Source organism: Saimiri boliviensis, chromosome 1, assembly GCF_048565385.1.
Source record: "Saimiri boliviensis isolate mSaiBol1 chromosome 1, mSaiBol1.pri, whole genome shotgun sequence".
In the NCBI taxonomy this organism is placed as follows: Eukaryota; Metazoa; Chordata; class Mammalia; order Primates; family Cebidae; genus Saimiri; species Saimiri boliviensis.
The window spans coordinates 14796916-14813664 of record NC_133449.1 but is presented as its reverse complement, the minus strand read 5'-3'; the positions used below and the strand labels follow the sequence as shown (position 1 = coordinate 14813664).

The 16749-nt window shown below is 40.2% G+C and overlaps 1 protein-coding gene across 3 annotated transcripts in view; it reads left to right on the top strand.

Annotated features, from left to right (window-relative positions):
* The window catches only part of NBAS (NBAS subunit of NRZ tethering complex), a 420713-nt gene that overhangs the window by 291073 nt on the left and 112891 nt on the right, over nt 1-16749 (top strand). The gene's annotated exons all lie outside the window — the stretch shown is intronic.

Below are 16749 nucleotides of genomic sequence, written 5' to 3'. Positions count from 1 at the left end.
TTGTTAGGCTGTTAGCAAAACATAAAGTGATTCATTGTTTTTAATAAAGTTAGTTAAATATAACTGAGATAATTTGATGTCTCTTTTGTAGCTTCAGTGTTTGCTGGCCCCTGCAAACCATTCTGTTATCATCAGAGCAGATTTATAGGTGCTTTAAAAACTGAGTTATAACCCAGTAGTGGGTCCTGTAATTAGTTTGAGCACTGTGGTCAGCCTTAAAGACACATAAGCAAAACACAACACTGGAGTGTGTATTAGGATAGGAAACATCAAAATGTATCTCCCCTTAGTAGGGGGTCATATCATTTCATGACATTTTTGTTTGCTTTTAATATATGCAGATATGTCTGTGTATATATGTATAATAATTGACTTTTGATGCATAATATATTTCTTACTGTCAGTCTTGGACAAAAAAGTTTGAAAGCTATTGTGTCAACTGGCTGGCAGCTGATGGCATACATCAGAGGAGTCACTGCTCCAGGAGCTGGCATGAGACAGCATATTAGCGTTTTTCAGTTCTTTAACATAATGTCATTTACAGCCCAAACTGCTTGTCTTCTTGAATCCCATCCACTATGCCTAGACTCTTGCAGTGACTACCTCACTGTCCATTTCTTTCAAGTCCCAAGACCCACCTCCAGCCACCTCCTAAACTCAACATTGGCCAGTTGGTTGGGTCAGTCAGAAGCTTAAAGGCTCCAGAGCTGCATTAGTGGGTCACACACTTCCTTTGCTATTAGAATTAACCAGGAAATGCTCATGCAAAATACAGGTTTCTTTCCACCAATGCTGATGTCTTTCCCAACCCAACAGATTGAGTCAGTAAGCCTGATGAGGGCCCAGGAATTTGCATTTTTGAGGTTGCACTTAGTTAATTTCAATACAGGTGGTATGAAAATCACACTTTAGGAAAACAGTGCTCCAAAGTCATTAACTCGAACCTTTGTTAGTCATGTAGGTTAGATAACTTAAAATAACCTGATTACCTTTCACACACTTGATATCTAAAAATTTTATAATTTTAAATGATTATGAAGGAGGGCATAATTTTCAGCACATTTGAAGTATTGACATTTAAAGTAAAACTGTAACGTAGCTCTATTTGTATACAGCATAGGCAATTTGATAACTACTACTGTCACTTAAAAAGTACAGGAACAAATCTGCAGCTGTCAGAAAGATTGTGTCTTTCCTTTTCCTCAAACCATTCCTACTGTTTCTTTAGTCAGAGAGAAATAAAGCCAGACACTTTTTAAAGGCAGTAAAGACAGATTTTCTTAAGTACTAACTACTGCAGAGGGAAGAGAGCCCAGCATAAACCAAGCTCAACTTTACCAAAGCAAAGAAAGGCAGAAGACTTTTTCAGCACTGTAGTGTGTGAAAGGAAAGACACAGGAGCATTAAGGGGGGTTTGGTCCATGTAAATGAACCATCTGGGTTTGCAAATTGGCACTTATCTGGAGAAGAAACCAACTGTTCATGTCTTTATGACAGCAGGTAGTTGTGCAGGTTGGAACCAGGTGCCCATGGAAGTGAGACCCTTACCCTCCCACGGTGTGCTGGCTCCTTGAGTATTTCTGTTTCAGAGAGACTGATCCCTGGTCCTTGAGGAAACACACTAGGTGGTAGAAGATTTACATCTCAAAGGGACAGAGAAACAATAATAATTACAAGCTTTCTAAAGTAACTGCTCTCAAGAGGGGTTGAGGAGCCTATTGGCCTATTACCAGGTGGTGGCTAGAACAAACAAACAATACATTTTACTGACAGCTTCTACTAAAAAGAAAGTTCGAAGCTTTCTTTTATTATTATTATTATACTTTTAAGTTCTGGGGTACATGTACAGAATGTGCATGTTTGTTACCTAGGTATATACGTGCCATGGTGATTTGCTGCATCCATCACCACATCATCTACATTAGGTATTTCTCCTAAGGCTATCCCTCCCCTATACCCGCTTTCCTTGCCCATCCTTCCCCTATCCCCCACTCCCTAATAGGTGATGTTCCCCTCCTTGTGTCCATGTGCTGTCATTGTTCAACATGAGGTATTTGGTTTTCTATTCTTGTGTCAGTTTGCTGAGAATGTTGGTTTCCAGCTTTATCCATGTCCCTGCAAAAGACAGGTGCTTACTCTTTTTTATGGCTGCATAGTATTCCATGGTGTATATGTGTCACATTTTCTTTATCCATGATTGATGGGCATTTGGGTTGGTTCCAAGTCTTTGCTATTGTGAACAGTGCTGCAACAAACATACATGTGTACGTGGCTTTATAATAGAAAGCTATGGACCAATATCCCTGATGATCATAGATGTAAAAATTCTCAACAAAATAACCAAAACCAACAGCATATTAAAAAGATAATACTGCATTATCAAGTGGGTTTTATACCAGGGATGCAGGGATGAATTAACATATGCAAGTAACTGTGATATATCACATAAACATAATTAAAAACAAATATATGATCATCTCAACAGATGCAGAAAAAGCATTTGACAAAATCCAACATCCCTTTATGGTTAATATGCTCAGCGAAACGTGCACAGAAGGGATAAACCTTAAGGTAATAAAATCCATCTCTAGACAGACCCACAGCCAACATCACACTGAATAGAAAAAAGTTGAAAACATTTTCTCTGAGAACTGTAATAGGACAAGGATGCCCACTTTCACCACTGCTATTCAACATCATGCTGGAAGTCCCAGCCAGAGCAGTCAGATAAGAGAAGAAAATAAAGGGAATCCAGATTGGTAAAGAGGCAGTCATAACAGTCACTATTCACCAATGTATATGATTATATACCTAGGAAACCATGAAGACTCATCCAAAATACTTCTAGGTCTTATAAATGAATTTAGTAAAGTCTCAAGATACAAAATCAGTGTACACAAATCAGTGGCACTGCTTGCTATGCAACAATAGTGACCAAGCATAGAATCAAATCAAGAACTCAACCTTTTTTACAACAGCTGCAAAAAAAAATAATAATAATAAAATACTTAGGAATATAACCAAGGAGGCAAACGATCTCTACATGGAAAACTACAAACACTGCTGAAAGAGATAATAAATGACACAAACAAATGGAAACACATCCCATACTCAAGGATGGGTAGAATCAATATTTTGAAAATGGCCATACTGCCAAAAGCAGTCTACAAATTTAATGCAATTCCGACCAAAATACCATCATCATTATTGACATAAATAGAAAAAACATTTCTAAAAATCATATGGAAACCAAAAGCAGTCTGCATAGCCAAAGCAAGGCTAAGCAGAAAGAACAAATCTGGAGGCATCACATTACCCAGCTTCAAACTGCTGTAAGGATATATTAATAGTTACCAAAACAGCATGGTACTGGTATAAGAATATGCAACAATGGAACAGAATAGAGAACCCAGAAATAAAGCCACATACTTGCAGCCAACTGATCTTTGACAAAGCAAACAAAACAAAGTGAGGAAAGGACACTCTATTAAGCAAATGGTGCTGGGATACTTAATGGCAAGCCACATATAGGAGAATGATGCTGAATCCTCATCTCTCACCTAATATGAAAATCAACTCAAGATTGTTCAAGGACTTAAATCTAAGACCTGAAACAAAAATTCTAGAGGATAACGCTGGAAAAACTCTTCTAGACATTGGCTTAGGCAAAGTTTATGACCAAGAACCCAAAAACAAATCCAACAAAAACAAAGATAAGAGATTGACCTAATTAAACAAAAAGCATCTACACTGCAAAAGAAATAATCAGCCGAGTAAATGGACAGCCTACAGAGTGGGAGACAATATTCACAAACCAAGCATCTGACAAAAAACTAGTCCAGAATCTGCAAGGAACTCAAACAAATCAGCAAGAAACAAGCAAGCAATTCCATCAAAAAGTAAGCAAATGACAGTAATAGATAATTCTCAAAAGGAAATGTACAAATGGCCAAAACACAGGAAAAAATGTTCAATATCACTAATTATCAGGGAAATGCACATCAAAACTACAATGAAACATCACCTTACTCGTGCAAGAGTGGCCATAATTAAAAAGTTCAACAAATATTAGATGTTGGTGTGGATATGGTGAAAAGGGAACACTTTTACACTGCTAATAGGAAAGCAAACTAGTACAACCACTATGGAAAACAGTATGGAGATTCCTTAAAGAACTAAAAGTAGAACTACCATTTGATCCAGAAGCCCACTAGTGGGTATTTACCCAAAGGGAAAGAAGGCATTATATGAAAAAAACCACTTGCACACATGTTTATAGCAGCACCATTCGCAATTGCAAAAATATGAAGCCAACCTAAAAAATGCCCGTCAAGCAACAAGTGGATAAACAAAATGTGAGACACACACACACACACACACACACACATGCCCCATGGAACACTTCTCAGCCATAAAAAGAAATGAAATAATGACATTTGCAGCAACCTGGATGGAGTTGGAGACCATTATTCTGAGTTAAGTAACTCAGGAGTGGAAAACCAAACATCTTACATTCTCACGTATAAGTGGGAGCTAAGCTAAGAGGACTTAGAGGCATAAGAATGATACAATGGACTTTGGAGACTTGGTAGGGAAGGGTTGGAGGGGAATGAAAGATAAAATACTCCACGTTGGATATAGTATACACTGCTCCAGTGATGGGTACACCAAAATATCAGAAATCACCACTAAATAACTTGCAAGCAAACACCACCTGTTTCCCCAAAACTATTGAAAAAAAAATTTTTAAGTAACTTAGAAGAAGAGCAACAACAACAAAAAAAATTAAGGCAATGCATTGAGAACCTTGTGACATGCAAGAAGTTTGTTATTCAGTTATTGTGGAACCACATGATGGGTTCTTTCTGCCACTGCACAGAGACCCCAGCTTTGCAGTAAAGCAAGAGTTTAATTGACTCCAGGCTGGCTGTGCCATGTTGGAAATGAAGTTATCACATAATCATTTGAAGCCTCTTAGGTTAGGGTTTTTTTTAAAGGCAGTTTGGAGGAGGGGGTGCGGGTGGCTAGGAAATGGGTGCTTGCTGCTGATTGGTTGGGGTACAACCATAGGGGTGTGGGAAGTGAGCCTCCCCGATGCTGAATTGCTTCCAGGTGCATCTGGGTGGAGCTGTGGATGTCAGACTTGCAAAACACATGAACAGGTATCTCAGAAGACCAGTCTACAATAGTGGTGTTATCTGCAGGAGTAATTGGAGAAGTTACATATCTTGTGACCTCCAGAATGTAATGTCTGGCAATTGCTTATGTCTACATCTTAGCAGAATTCAGGTTCCTCTCTCCTCTTAGACTGGTGGTTTTTCATTAGCTTTACAAAGGCAGTCGAGTTTGGGGGCAAGGGCTGTTACCATTTAAACTATAAACCAAATGTCTGATAGCTTGAAGGCTAAAGGCAAGGTGGGGTTTGGCTAAATTAGATCTCCACTGCCACAATTTGCTCATTGTTAAAATTTTTGCAAGGGTGGTCTCCACTGGAATCTGTTATATTCCAGCATTCTGAATTATCCCTTTGGTGTTCTGGAGCTTTTTTAAAACCAGAACGATGTATCAGAGTCAGATTCAGGAAGTGTGTGAAGCAAGCCTTTCCTGTGTTCATGGAAGGCTGTTACGAAATAGGAGTTGGGAAAGAGCACAAGCTTCACACCTTGACCTCAAGATCCGTTTTAGGAAAGAATACTCAGAAAAGGTGGAAATTTGTTTAGAAACGGTTCCCTTTAAACTGTCTGTGCCTGTGTCCCTGTTGGAAAGGCTTTATGTGCTAGTGGCTCACATGCCTCAGTTTGGAGACCACTGGCCCAAGGATAATGTGTAAGTTTCCCAGCATGGCACCCCCACTGACCCCAGTGCTCTTTTCGTCTCTGCTGGACAGTCCCTTGCCTAAGCACACGCATACACACATTTGCATCACCAAAAACTTTTCCAAGTATAGCTTGGGAGTGAGACCAGAGGAGAAACAATGTCTAGCTTTGGGGATCAAACTCCTGGTAGAGTTTAATCTTTTTCAGAAAGGATTCCCCCTCCTTTCCCAAATATACCGCATCTGCTGTGCGCCCACTCCTCTACTCTGTGAGACACCTTGAAGTCGTGAGCTACTGTTTTTGGTGAGTATATTATATCCTGTAGGGTTTTTGGAGCACAGTAAAAGGTTGAGAGTTACATCCATAGAACATTCTTCTTATATAAGAGCCTTTATTTAATTCCTCATTCTGTTCTCTTTGCCTGCAGTCCACCCTCCCCTCCTTCCACACGAGCACTTCCTGATGCTTCAAGTCCTGCTTCAGGTGTCACCTCCTTTTTAAAGACTTTCATGCCTTTCTAAAGCAGAATTTTTTTTTTTGGTGTACCCACATACTTACTGTATTTTTCTGTCACACTTTATACATTTTTATTTCTGCGTTGACTTTTCCATTAGGATGTATGTTCTTCCAGGATAGTGATTCTGCCTTAATTTACCTTTGTATCCTCTGCGCCAAGGCCAGGCCTAGCACATAGTGAGTGTAAAAGTTTGAACATGAAAAGGAAGAGGGAGAGATGGATGAAAAATAGGGTGAGTTTGTAAACAGAAACCTAAAAAGAGAAGACATCTGTGTATTTTTTTTATTAGTTAAAGAAATAATAAACAGTGTGTAAACTCTTGATTTTTCCACCTAGCTCTGTAGATAGCACCTGGGTTTTTCTTAAGTCACCTGCCATTTCCTAAATATCAGCCTTATGTTCAAAGTCGTGCTATGTTCATTTTTTAAAAGAACAAAAGTCTGCTTAGCAAGATTTCACAGCCATGAGGTACGTGCAGCTGATGTAGGTTATCTTGGTGAATTATGAATCAAGCCATTAGCTAAAATGTCTGGAGCTGATTGTGTTGCTCTCCTGCTAAAGATACTTTTATGCTTCCCAAGGTGTGAAGATGATGACACTGTCATCAGTGCAGCACTCAGGGCTCCTCCTCATGTTGTCATTTCTGCTTCATTCTTCTTCATTCTCTGAAAGGCCTTTACTTGTGTCAGAGGTGTCTGAACCAGAGCAACTCCATCTCGAATAGGAGCTGGGTGAAATAAGATGGTAATCTACTGGGCTGCATTCCTAGACAGTTAGGCATTCTAAGTCACAGGATGAGATAGGAGGTCAGCACAAGATACAGGTCATAAAGAACTTGCTGATAAAAGAGATTGCAGTAAAGAAGCAAACAAAAGCCACCAAAACCAAGATGGCGACTAGAGTGACCTCCGGTCGTCCTTACTGCTACACTCCCACTGGTGCCATGACAGTTTACAAATGCCATGGCAACGTCAGGAGGTTACCCTATATGGTCTAAAAAGGGGAGACATGAATAATCCACCCCTTGTTTAGCATATCATCAAGAAATAACCATAAAAATGGGCAACCAGCAGCCCTTGGGGCTGCCCTGTCTATAGAGAAGCCATTCTTTATTCCTTTGCTTTCTTAATAAATTTGCTCCCACTCTATGGACTTGCCGAATTCTTTCTTGAGTGAGATCCAAAAACCTTCTCTTGGGGTCTGGATCAGCCCCCTTTCCCATGACACTTTCATTCTGCATTTCAGCCAAGCCCGTGTACTTCAAGGTGCTCCACTTGCCCCTTTGACTAGTGATCTCTTCAAATTCTTCCTTTCTTGTCTTAGGTTCTTTTCACTCTTGAGGACTCTACTTAGAGATGTCCCATCTCAGCAACCCTTTCCTGACCTTGCCAGCCGCTCATTTCCAGTCTGTGGAGTGCCCCTTCTGAGAGCTTCCATGGTGCCTTGTGTTTACCCTGCTGTAGTTGTAGGGTGACCATGCCTCTCTGTAACGTCTTTTATCTCTCTGTATTTAGTACTAGACTTTGACCGACCCAGGGGCAGGGCCTTAATCTAATTTTGTCACCAGCATTGAGCCCAACGCAGATGACAGTGTGTACTCAGTGGATGTTGCTGAATGAATAAACAGAAAGCCATTGGTAGTGTGATGTTGTTGTGCCCCTTCCTGCATGACATCTGATCAGGGTGGCATTGTCCTGATGGCAAACATTTGGTCTCAATTTTTTCTATCTATCTATCTATCTATCTATCTATCTATCTATCTATCTATCTATCTATCTATGTATTTATTTGTATTGTACTTTAGGTTCTGGAATTTTTTTGTTTTTTTGTTTCAAGTCCCTTAAAGTATCCTTTTGTGATGTCTTTGAGGGCTTTCTTACAGGAATTACTTACTGCAAAGTAACTGGGTAATTTCGGAGCATTCTGGACCGCAAGTTTCCAGGGACATATTGAGAACATCTAATTTTATCGAACTTCTCTTTTTTTGAGGCGGAGTCTTGCTCTGTTGCCCAGGCTGGAGTGCAGTGGTGTGATCTCAGCTCACTGCAACCTCCATCTCCCAGGTTCAGGCAGTTCTGCCTCAGCCTCCCAAGTAGCTGGGATTACAGGTGCGCACAACTGCGCCCAGCTAATTTTTTTGTGTTTTTAGTAGAGACAGGGTTTCACCATGCTGGCCAGGCTGGTCTCGAACTCCTGACCTCATGATCTGCCCACCTCAGCCTCCCAAAATGCTGGGATTGCAGGTGTGAGCCACCGTGCCTGGCCTATTGCACTTTTAAAGAATCTTGGTTTTCTCTGTATGTTGATCAGAGTTGTTCAGTAAGTTTAGTAGCTATTTACTGTTTGTCTGCAGTATGTTAGACATTATGTTAGGTTAGGGATGCAGAGATTTTAAAAGCATAGGTTCTATCCTAGAGCATCTCATTGTCTAGTCAGGGAATGTACAAGTATCTAGATGATTTAAATGCAGTATTCTTTGATATAGGACAGGAAGGTTCCTCAGAGGAGGGAGCTCCTGCACTGATTCCAGAAAGATAGGCAAAGTCTTAAGAAAGAGTGATTTTTTTTTCCTCAGATAGCTATAGTTTTAAATTTTTCTTTGAAATAAGATTTTCTTACAGTGTTTTTTAAATGGAAATCTAATGAGACATTTTCATGTAATTATTTTCAGTATGCAAGTGGCTTTCAGTGGCTTTCAAATCAGATTCTTTATCTAGCCTGGCATTCCAGGCCACTGATAACTTATTCTCAGTTTATCTTTTCAACCAGAACTGTTTAATATTATATCAGAGATCAGAAAATGATGGCCTACAGGTCAGATTTAGCCCACTACCTGTTTTTGTACAACCCTTAGCTAAGATTGGCCTTTATATCTTTTTAAAGGATTGCAAAAACCAGCCAACCAACCTAATAAAAGAATCTCTAACAGAGTCTATATGTGGCCCGCAAAGTTTAACATATTTACTGTCTAGCCCTTTATGCCTCACCATTTCTAAACTAAAGGGCTCTAGTGGTTACACATGTATCATGAGCCCTTCTACTTATGTGCTTCCTCAAGAGCACCTTTACTGTTCTGTCTTTTTAAACAGTGTCATCCATCCGTCCATCTGTCCATCCATCCATCCATTCATCCATCCATCCATCCATCCATCCAACAGAGAAGCCTTATGTATGAGCCACAATTCTGGGCTTTGGGAATGTAGCGGTGACAGGCAATAAGCATTAGAAACCCAGTGTGTCAGTTAGGAGGAAAAAATAATGCGGGGCAAGGAAAAACAGGTGGAGAGAGTGCCAGATTTCATGGAGTGGTCAGGGAAGGTCACTCTGATAAGGTGACATTTGGGTCAAGTCCCAAGAGAAGTAGAGGGGCAAGTCATGAGGGTGCCTGGGAGAACATTCCAGTGACCGACGATTGTGAAGACTCTGAAGGGGCCTGCAAGGGAGCTGGAGTGTTTGAAGTGGCCTGAGAGTGTGAAGGCAGGGAGGGGACAGGATGAGAGAGGCAGGGTAAGGGGAAGAGCAGGTCGCACGGAGCCTGATAAGGCATGAAAGCCTGGCTTTTATTCTTAGTGAACTGGGAAGCCATTACATGGATTCTAGCAGAGGCGTGACTAGAGCAGATGTGTGTTTTTAAGATACCACTGTGCTGCTAGGGAATTCTGGAGTAACAAAGCGACCCCAGTGTCACCATGACCTAGCACAAGACAAGCCTCCTCAGGGTCCATACCCACTTGGGGGTCTCCTCAAGCACCTTGTCAGTAAAAGGAGTGGGACTGGAAAATCAGGCATGATTACCTTAGCCACATGAGTGATATATGACACACCTGTCACTTTTCATGGGCCCACCTAGTCACGTGACCTTGTCTAACTACAAGGGTGGTTGAAAAGAGGGTGGAATGTGTGGTGGGAACCCCTGTCTGCTACAGCCCACCCTTTTATTCACCAAGCCTTCTTTCCACCACAGAAAACACTCTGCTCCTCCACTAGAGGAAACAACCCAGGGACCTACTCACTCCGTGCAGCCCAAAGTTTGCATAATTCACAGTAGGCTGTGCTTCAGGTCCAGCTGTGTGATCCAAACTGTCAACTAAATGGACAGATCCTCTGCCCTGCTCCCCCACACCCACCCCGAGACACAACTTACATGGCGAAGCAGGGACAAGACAATGGCATTAAGCACTCACCTTGGAAAGGGAGACGATAAGAAACACGTGGCAGACATTACTGTGACACAGCTTAAAATTTCTGCTGTACAGACATTCTGAGGGCTTCCCTCCTGTGGGGAGGGAGGGTCTTTAATTAGCCTTTAATTCTGCTTCGTAGGGGCAACCTTGTTGTCCTTTGTCCTCCACGACCCCAGTTTCTTCCCTCCAGGGAAGTCCTCTGCGCTTGCTTCCTGGCCACGTGAGGAGTGGATGTTGGAGGCCTGTACCCTCAAGGTTGAAGGCCCAAGTATTAAGGTTTAGATCAGGCATCCCCAAACTTTTTACACGGGGCCAGTTCACTGTCCCTCAGACCATTGGAGGGCTGCCACGTACTGTGCTCCTCTCACTGACCACCAATGAAAGAGGTGCCCCTTCCTGCAGTGTGGCGGGGCGGGGGCTGGATAAATGGCCTCAGGGGGTCGCATGCGGCCCGTGGGCCGGGCCGTAGTTTGGGGATGCCTGGTTTAGATACTCACAGGCATTTTTAGCCCAGGTTTGTGGTTTCTTAGGCAGCACTGCTATCTCAGAAACTTAATAGGATTCTTATTTATTTGACTTCTCTTAGTGCCATGCGCCCATAGCTGCATCTACAGGGTCTTTTTGTTTGTTTTAAAATGTTGTCCTATATATCTTCAATGTATCACCTCCATACATTATCTCTCTCCACTTAAAGGGGGCTAGCTTAAAGCTGTCAGGCTTCTGTTTAAGGACGGCATCATTAATTGGATCTCTGCCCTGAGTCATTTTGTCCAAGTGACAGAATTTACGGAGTGTCACACCCTTGATTTATCTCTTCCCTGAAGCATTTTAGTCTTCTAAAGGTTATAGTTGGCATTTCTTATATAAAGATTTCTCCTTCTTATGTCTGACTCATGGGGTCTAGAATTCCTAAGCTGATTTTTGTTTGTTTGTTTTAACCCAGTATGGCCCTGAATTTCTGGACTGTTTCTCTAGTCTGTTTCTCCTGCTTGTGATATGGACAGTATTTCTTGCAGTACCCACAGCATTGTATAACATCCAACACACTTCTGGTGTTCCATTTCCCAGCTCCTTTAGAGCCCCAAGTTCATTAGGGGTATGATCTGCCCCCACAAATTACCACACGTAATAGTTTTATTAAGTATTTTTATTGTATATCATAGATTATGGTGTTTTTCTAATTTTTTTTTTTTTTTTTTTGCAATGCCTGATACTTGAAAATCAAAGCCACATTGCCGCACTCTTGTACCTGTTATATGTCAGAATAAGCTAAGTATGTAGTGGCTTTTGATAGATAGTCCCTCGTGCACCTAATCCAGTAAAAGACCTCAAAGAGGCCTCTATCCCAAAGTCACTTCAGGATCCAGGCTGATAGTAGCCTCATCATTTTGTATTGGCGCCATCTGGGCCTGATGTTCTCCTCAATTGTTATGGCTAAAACAGGGAAACTGGATAATGATCCATGTGGGTTTTTTTATTGCTTGGCTCAGAAATGGTACATGTCACTTTTGCTCAGATGTCACTGGCTAAAAGACAGCTCCTCCTAACTACAAGGGAATTCACAAATGCTATCAATGGAAGAGATGGAATGCTTGTGTTTGGTGAGCACCACCGTCTCTGTCACACTGGGAGGCAAGGTAGACCCGTTGCAGTGCTCTTTATGAGAGCTCATGGCGGCTGGGAACTGAGTGGTGGCAGTGAAGGTGTTAGGAAGTGATTCAAGCCTAGATATATTTTGAAACTAGACCCAGTAAGATTTGCTGATGTCACTGATGATTCTTCAGTCCCTCTGCCCTCTTCTTACTATGTTATCTCCCACTGTATATGTGGTTTCTTTGTGAGCCTGGTTCTTGTTTTTATCTCATTTTTATAGGGTTTGGAAAGTAGATGTTTAGTACCTATTTATTAAGTGAAGAAACATTTTAGCCACTTATCTTTATTTCACAAAATCCATTATTATTTTTAATAGCGACCACTAATTGCTGCAGGGAATAGCGAAAAATATAATCTTGGTTGGATATTATAGTAATTATGTATATGAATGTCATGTTAATGCTGTGAGCTTCAGAAAAGAATATTAAGAATAATGGTACCGTGGGGCCACTAGATACAGTAAAAGAAATTGCCATTTTTTTTACTCTGGTACATTTTTTTCAATCATTTCTTTCTTTTACTTCTGTTCCTTCCATTATAGAACAGTTTAAAGAAAATAAATCTACTAGATGTAAATTCAGTTTTAAACATGTAGTTTTTAATCATACCCTGGAGTCTTTCAGCAATGAACCTGTTTTTAGAAAGTATAATAATAAAAAGCTTGAATTAAGTAAAATGCCTAGTCAAATAAAACTCCTTACATATTTTTAATCATAATATAATTCTGCTTCTTAGAGGTTCTGGCTAGCTCAGGGAAGTTAACTTAGGATTGCATTTATTTACATTGTCTTGTTCAGTGTCAGGTTATATAGTTATTTTGAAATATTTGGTTCTCTGGAAGGATTATTTTAAATAGAAAAAAATTTCTGATGACACTGTAGTGATGAAGTCAAATAATTTAATCTCTTGAAAAATTGTACCTATCTCTCATAACCTACAGCAAGTTTTCTGAAAGCACAGACTTCAGGGTGAGGTCTAGTGTCAGTAATGCTGAGGAGACAGAGTTTATACATACAAAGTAGGTGAGTTACGCACTTGGATGTCGGAGCAGAGGACTTGCAAGTGGAATGCTTGTAGAGGCTGGGGAAACAGATGAGTCTAGATTGATTCCAAGTGTTTCAGTAATGAAACATGACTAGGAATTTGCCTTGCAAAGAAGAGGGAAGGGAGCATTTCATTGAGACAACATGGCAAGTAAGAGCACCAAGTAATGACAAGAGTCAGTGTGGCTGGGGCTTAGGGTTTGGATTACAATATACCATGAAGTCAGGGGGTTAGCTGGGGGCCAGTTTGTGATAGTTCTTGAGTTCCATGCTAAGAAATCTGGGGAGCTTATTTAAAAAAAGGTTTTTCTAAAAGAGAATTATATGACAAATTTATAAGGAAGATGAAAAAGTAACAGGGGAGTGGATGGCCTGTGTGTTTTACCCACTGGTCAAATTAAATGTCAGCATCTGTTTACGGAGCACTTAACATGGGCAAGGCATTGTGCTGTTTTACATATTATCTTATTTAAGTTCTTAAAATTGTCCAGTAGGAGGCAGTTTTTACATTTTGTAGATGAAGAAACAAAAGACTTGAAGCACTTTGTCAAGTTTCCTAAAGTCACACCAGTAGTAATTATTAAACACAAGTTTTCTGAATGCATTGTTCTTTCTGCTTACCATATATTCATTCCAGGGTTGGTTGACAAAGGCAAGTCAGGCCATGGACAACAGTGATCTCATCTGGACCTATCTAAGGGAATAGGAACCCATTGTTTCCTCCAGGACCCTGCTCCCTGCACCTGTGAATTAGCTGTCTATCCCTGTTCTTAGCCAGTCTGTTTTTGAAACTCTTCCACATCACACAATAGGCTAGAAGAGTATATACATTTGACTGACTGATATAGCCAAATAATTTCCCAAATTTATGTTTCTTGGGGAAACAAATGTGAATAGAAAAAAAGAAGATTCACTCTACTATTCATTTTAACTCTTATTCGGCCTCGATTTTGTCATTTAGCATTCAACCAGCTTGCACTCTCTAATAAACTCAGAGCCTGTGAGGATGCAGAAATGATTGAGTGGATTTTGTGTGATATAAAGTGGCAGGGAGCGCTGACTTGTACCTAAGAGTTGTGGTTTCCAGTTTTCACACTTCTCACAATGGATGAACCCTAACATACCACTTGGCCTCCTGGAGCCCAGTCTTTCCATCTACATAATGAGAGGAGGGGCGATCTGTTGAACTACACACAGATCTAATATCTTGTATTTCTGAATCACAGGGAGAAATTCACAGTTTATTTGTGGGAAAACACAGTAACATAATTAATACCTGTCAGTCAATGGTGGCTTCTGATTTTTTTAATGGCTTAGAGCCAGAAATCTGGTAAGAAGTGGGAGAATTTGTTTGAAAGCTGCATTTGCAATGCATTTCCAATGTCATTGGAAATAGTACTTTCCTAAAGATCTCTTATCAATATTTATATAGGATTAGGAAAATGTCACCTATTAGCATTTTAACATCATAATTCCATGTTGAGTGACTTGGAGGGAGCTAGTAGGAAAGAGTGTTGGGGGCAGCTTGCCTCCTGGTGCAGTCACTCGTGCCATGTGTTTCAGCCTAGTACTGCTTTTAAGAATGACCAGACACGTACGATGTCTGCCTTTAGGAAATAGAAAAAAAAAAAAAAAGAGACTTGTCGTAGGAGTCTTTATCTCTTTTTATTTAAAAAACAAAAACCAAAACCAAAAAACCAACACGTTCTTTTGAGGATATAGTAAAAATGTACTTGGGTAGCTGGCAGGAGACTGTAATCCAGGATCTGAAGCAGCACCAATCAGTGATGCCTGAGAAGGCGCCAGGATTTCTCAGCGGTAACTGCCTCTTCCATCAGCAAAGCTCAAAGTTCAGACTTAGTTTTGTACTCTTGAGGGTAATAGCTTAATATTTTAATATTAGAAAAATATAACTCCTACACATTCTTGGGGATAAGTGAGCTTAGTATTTTATTAATTAGAAAAATATAACTCCCATATACCTTACACAGTATACGGGAGTCTGATGCATGTCACTGAATAAATGGGTGAAAACAATGTTGTTATAGAAACTTTGGACAGTAGAAAAGAAAAAAAAAGTTCATAATCCTAACACCTTAATAATATATACGTGTATGTCTGAGTATGTTGTACTGGCCCGAGCACAGAAAGTTCACACCAAGACAAAAGTATGCCAAAGTGCAGGGTCTTTATTGCCGGTGGCCATGGAGGACTCGTGTCTCTCCAACCCGTGGCCCTGAAAGGAGGGTGTCAAGACCTTTTGTACACGTAAAACCACCTCGGGAGTGCGGGTGAGGGGCAGGGGTGGGGGTGAGGGGCTTCAGACGTTATGAGGGTTAGTGGATTCTGTAAATCACCTCCTGGGCGGAGATGAGAGTGAGGGGCTCCAGACATTCCAGTGGATACCTGGGTGAAGATGAGGGTGAGGGGCTCCGGGTATTCCGAGGGCCAGGGGACTTTGGACATTCTGATTGTTACTTAAGTGGTTCACAAAAGTCAAGATTAGCATTTGTTTACACGTTGTCTGGGTAGGATGGGAATTACAGTCTTTAATTACTTCTTACAAGTTGCAGGGGCCAAGATGGCGTGGGTTTGGACTGCTTGCCTGTCACATTTGGGTTACAGAGAGCAGTTTCAATAGAAAGCCGAGGTATGGTTGAGGTATGCAGTTTTATGGGGCTTTTACCATGTCACAAATACATATTTAATACATTTGTATGCATACATATACTTTATACGCGTGTACAGGTTGAGTATCCTGAATCCAGCCATCTGTAATGCTCCAAGATCTGAAGCTTTCTGAGTGCCAACATGAAACTCAAAGAAAATGCTCATTGGAGCATTTTGGGTTTCAGTTTTTTGAGTTAGGGGTGCTAAATTAGCAAGTATTTTAAAATTCAAAAGAAATGTGAAATCTAAAATACTTCTGGTTCCAAACATTTCATATAATGGATACTCAACCTGTATATACATAGATATATGTATACACACACACACACACACACACACACACACACACACACACACACACACACAGGTTGTATGTGTGTATATATACATAAAATAGAAAAAATATAAAATACGTATATTGGATATGCAGATATAGTTTAATGTAAACATTATCTAGAGAGTTTTATGTCCTGATTTCTAAGATTTAACATTCTATGACAAACATATTCTAAATGCTTTACTATTTTTATAATTCTGATTTTAATGACAATATAATATTCTAGTCAGTTATTTATTATAAGCTAGTTATCATTTCTTCTATCAATTAGATTACTTTTGAGGTTATGTTGATAGTCTTATTCCAGTTAAAATCTTTATGCCTGTATTTCTTTTCTTCTTTTGAATTTTTTCCTTATAGTAAGTGAACAGAACTGGGAATACGGTTCTAGAAATGACTCCTTATTTTTGCAGCAGTCAGTGTGAATACTAGTTTCATCACTTTACCTGCTTTGGATATTAACATTTTAAAAAAATCTTAATTAGTAGTTCAATTTTGTTTTCTTCACAGAAGAAAAACTAGTATAAAA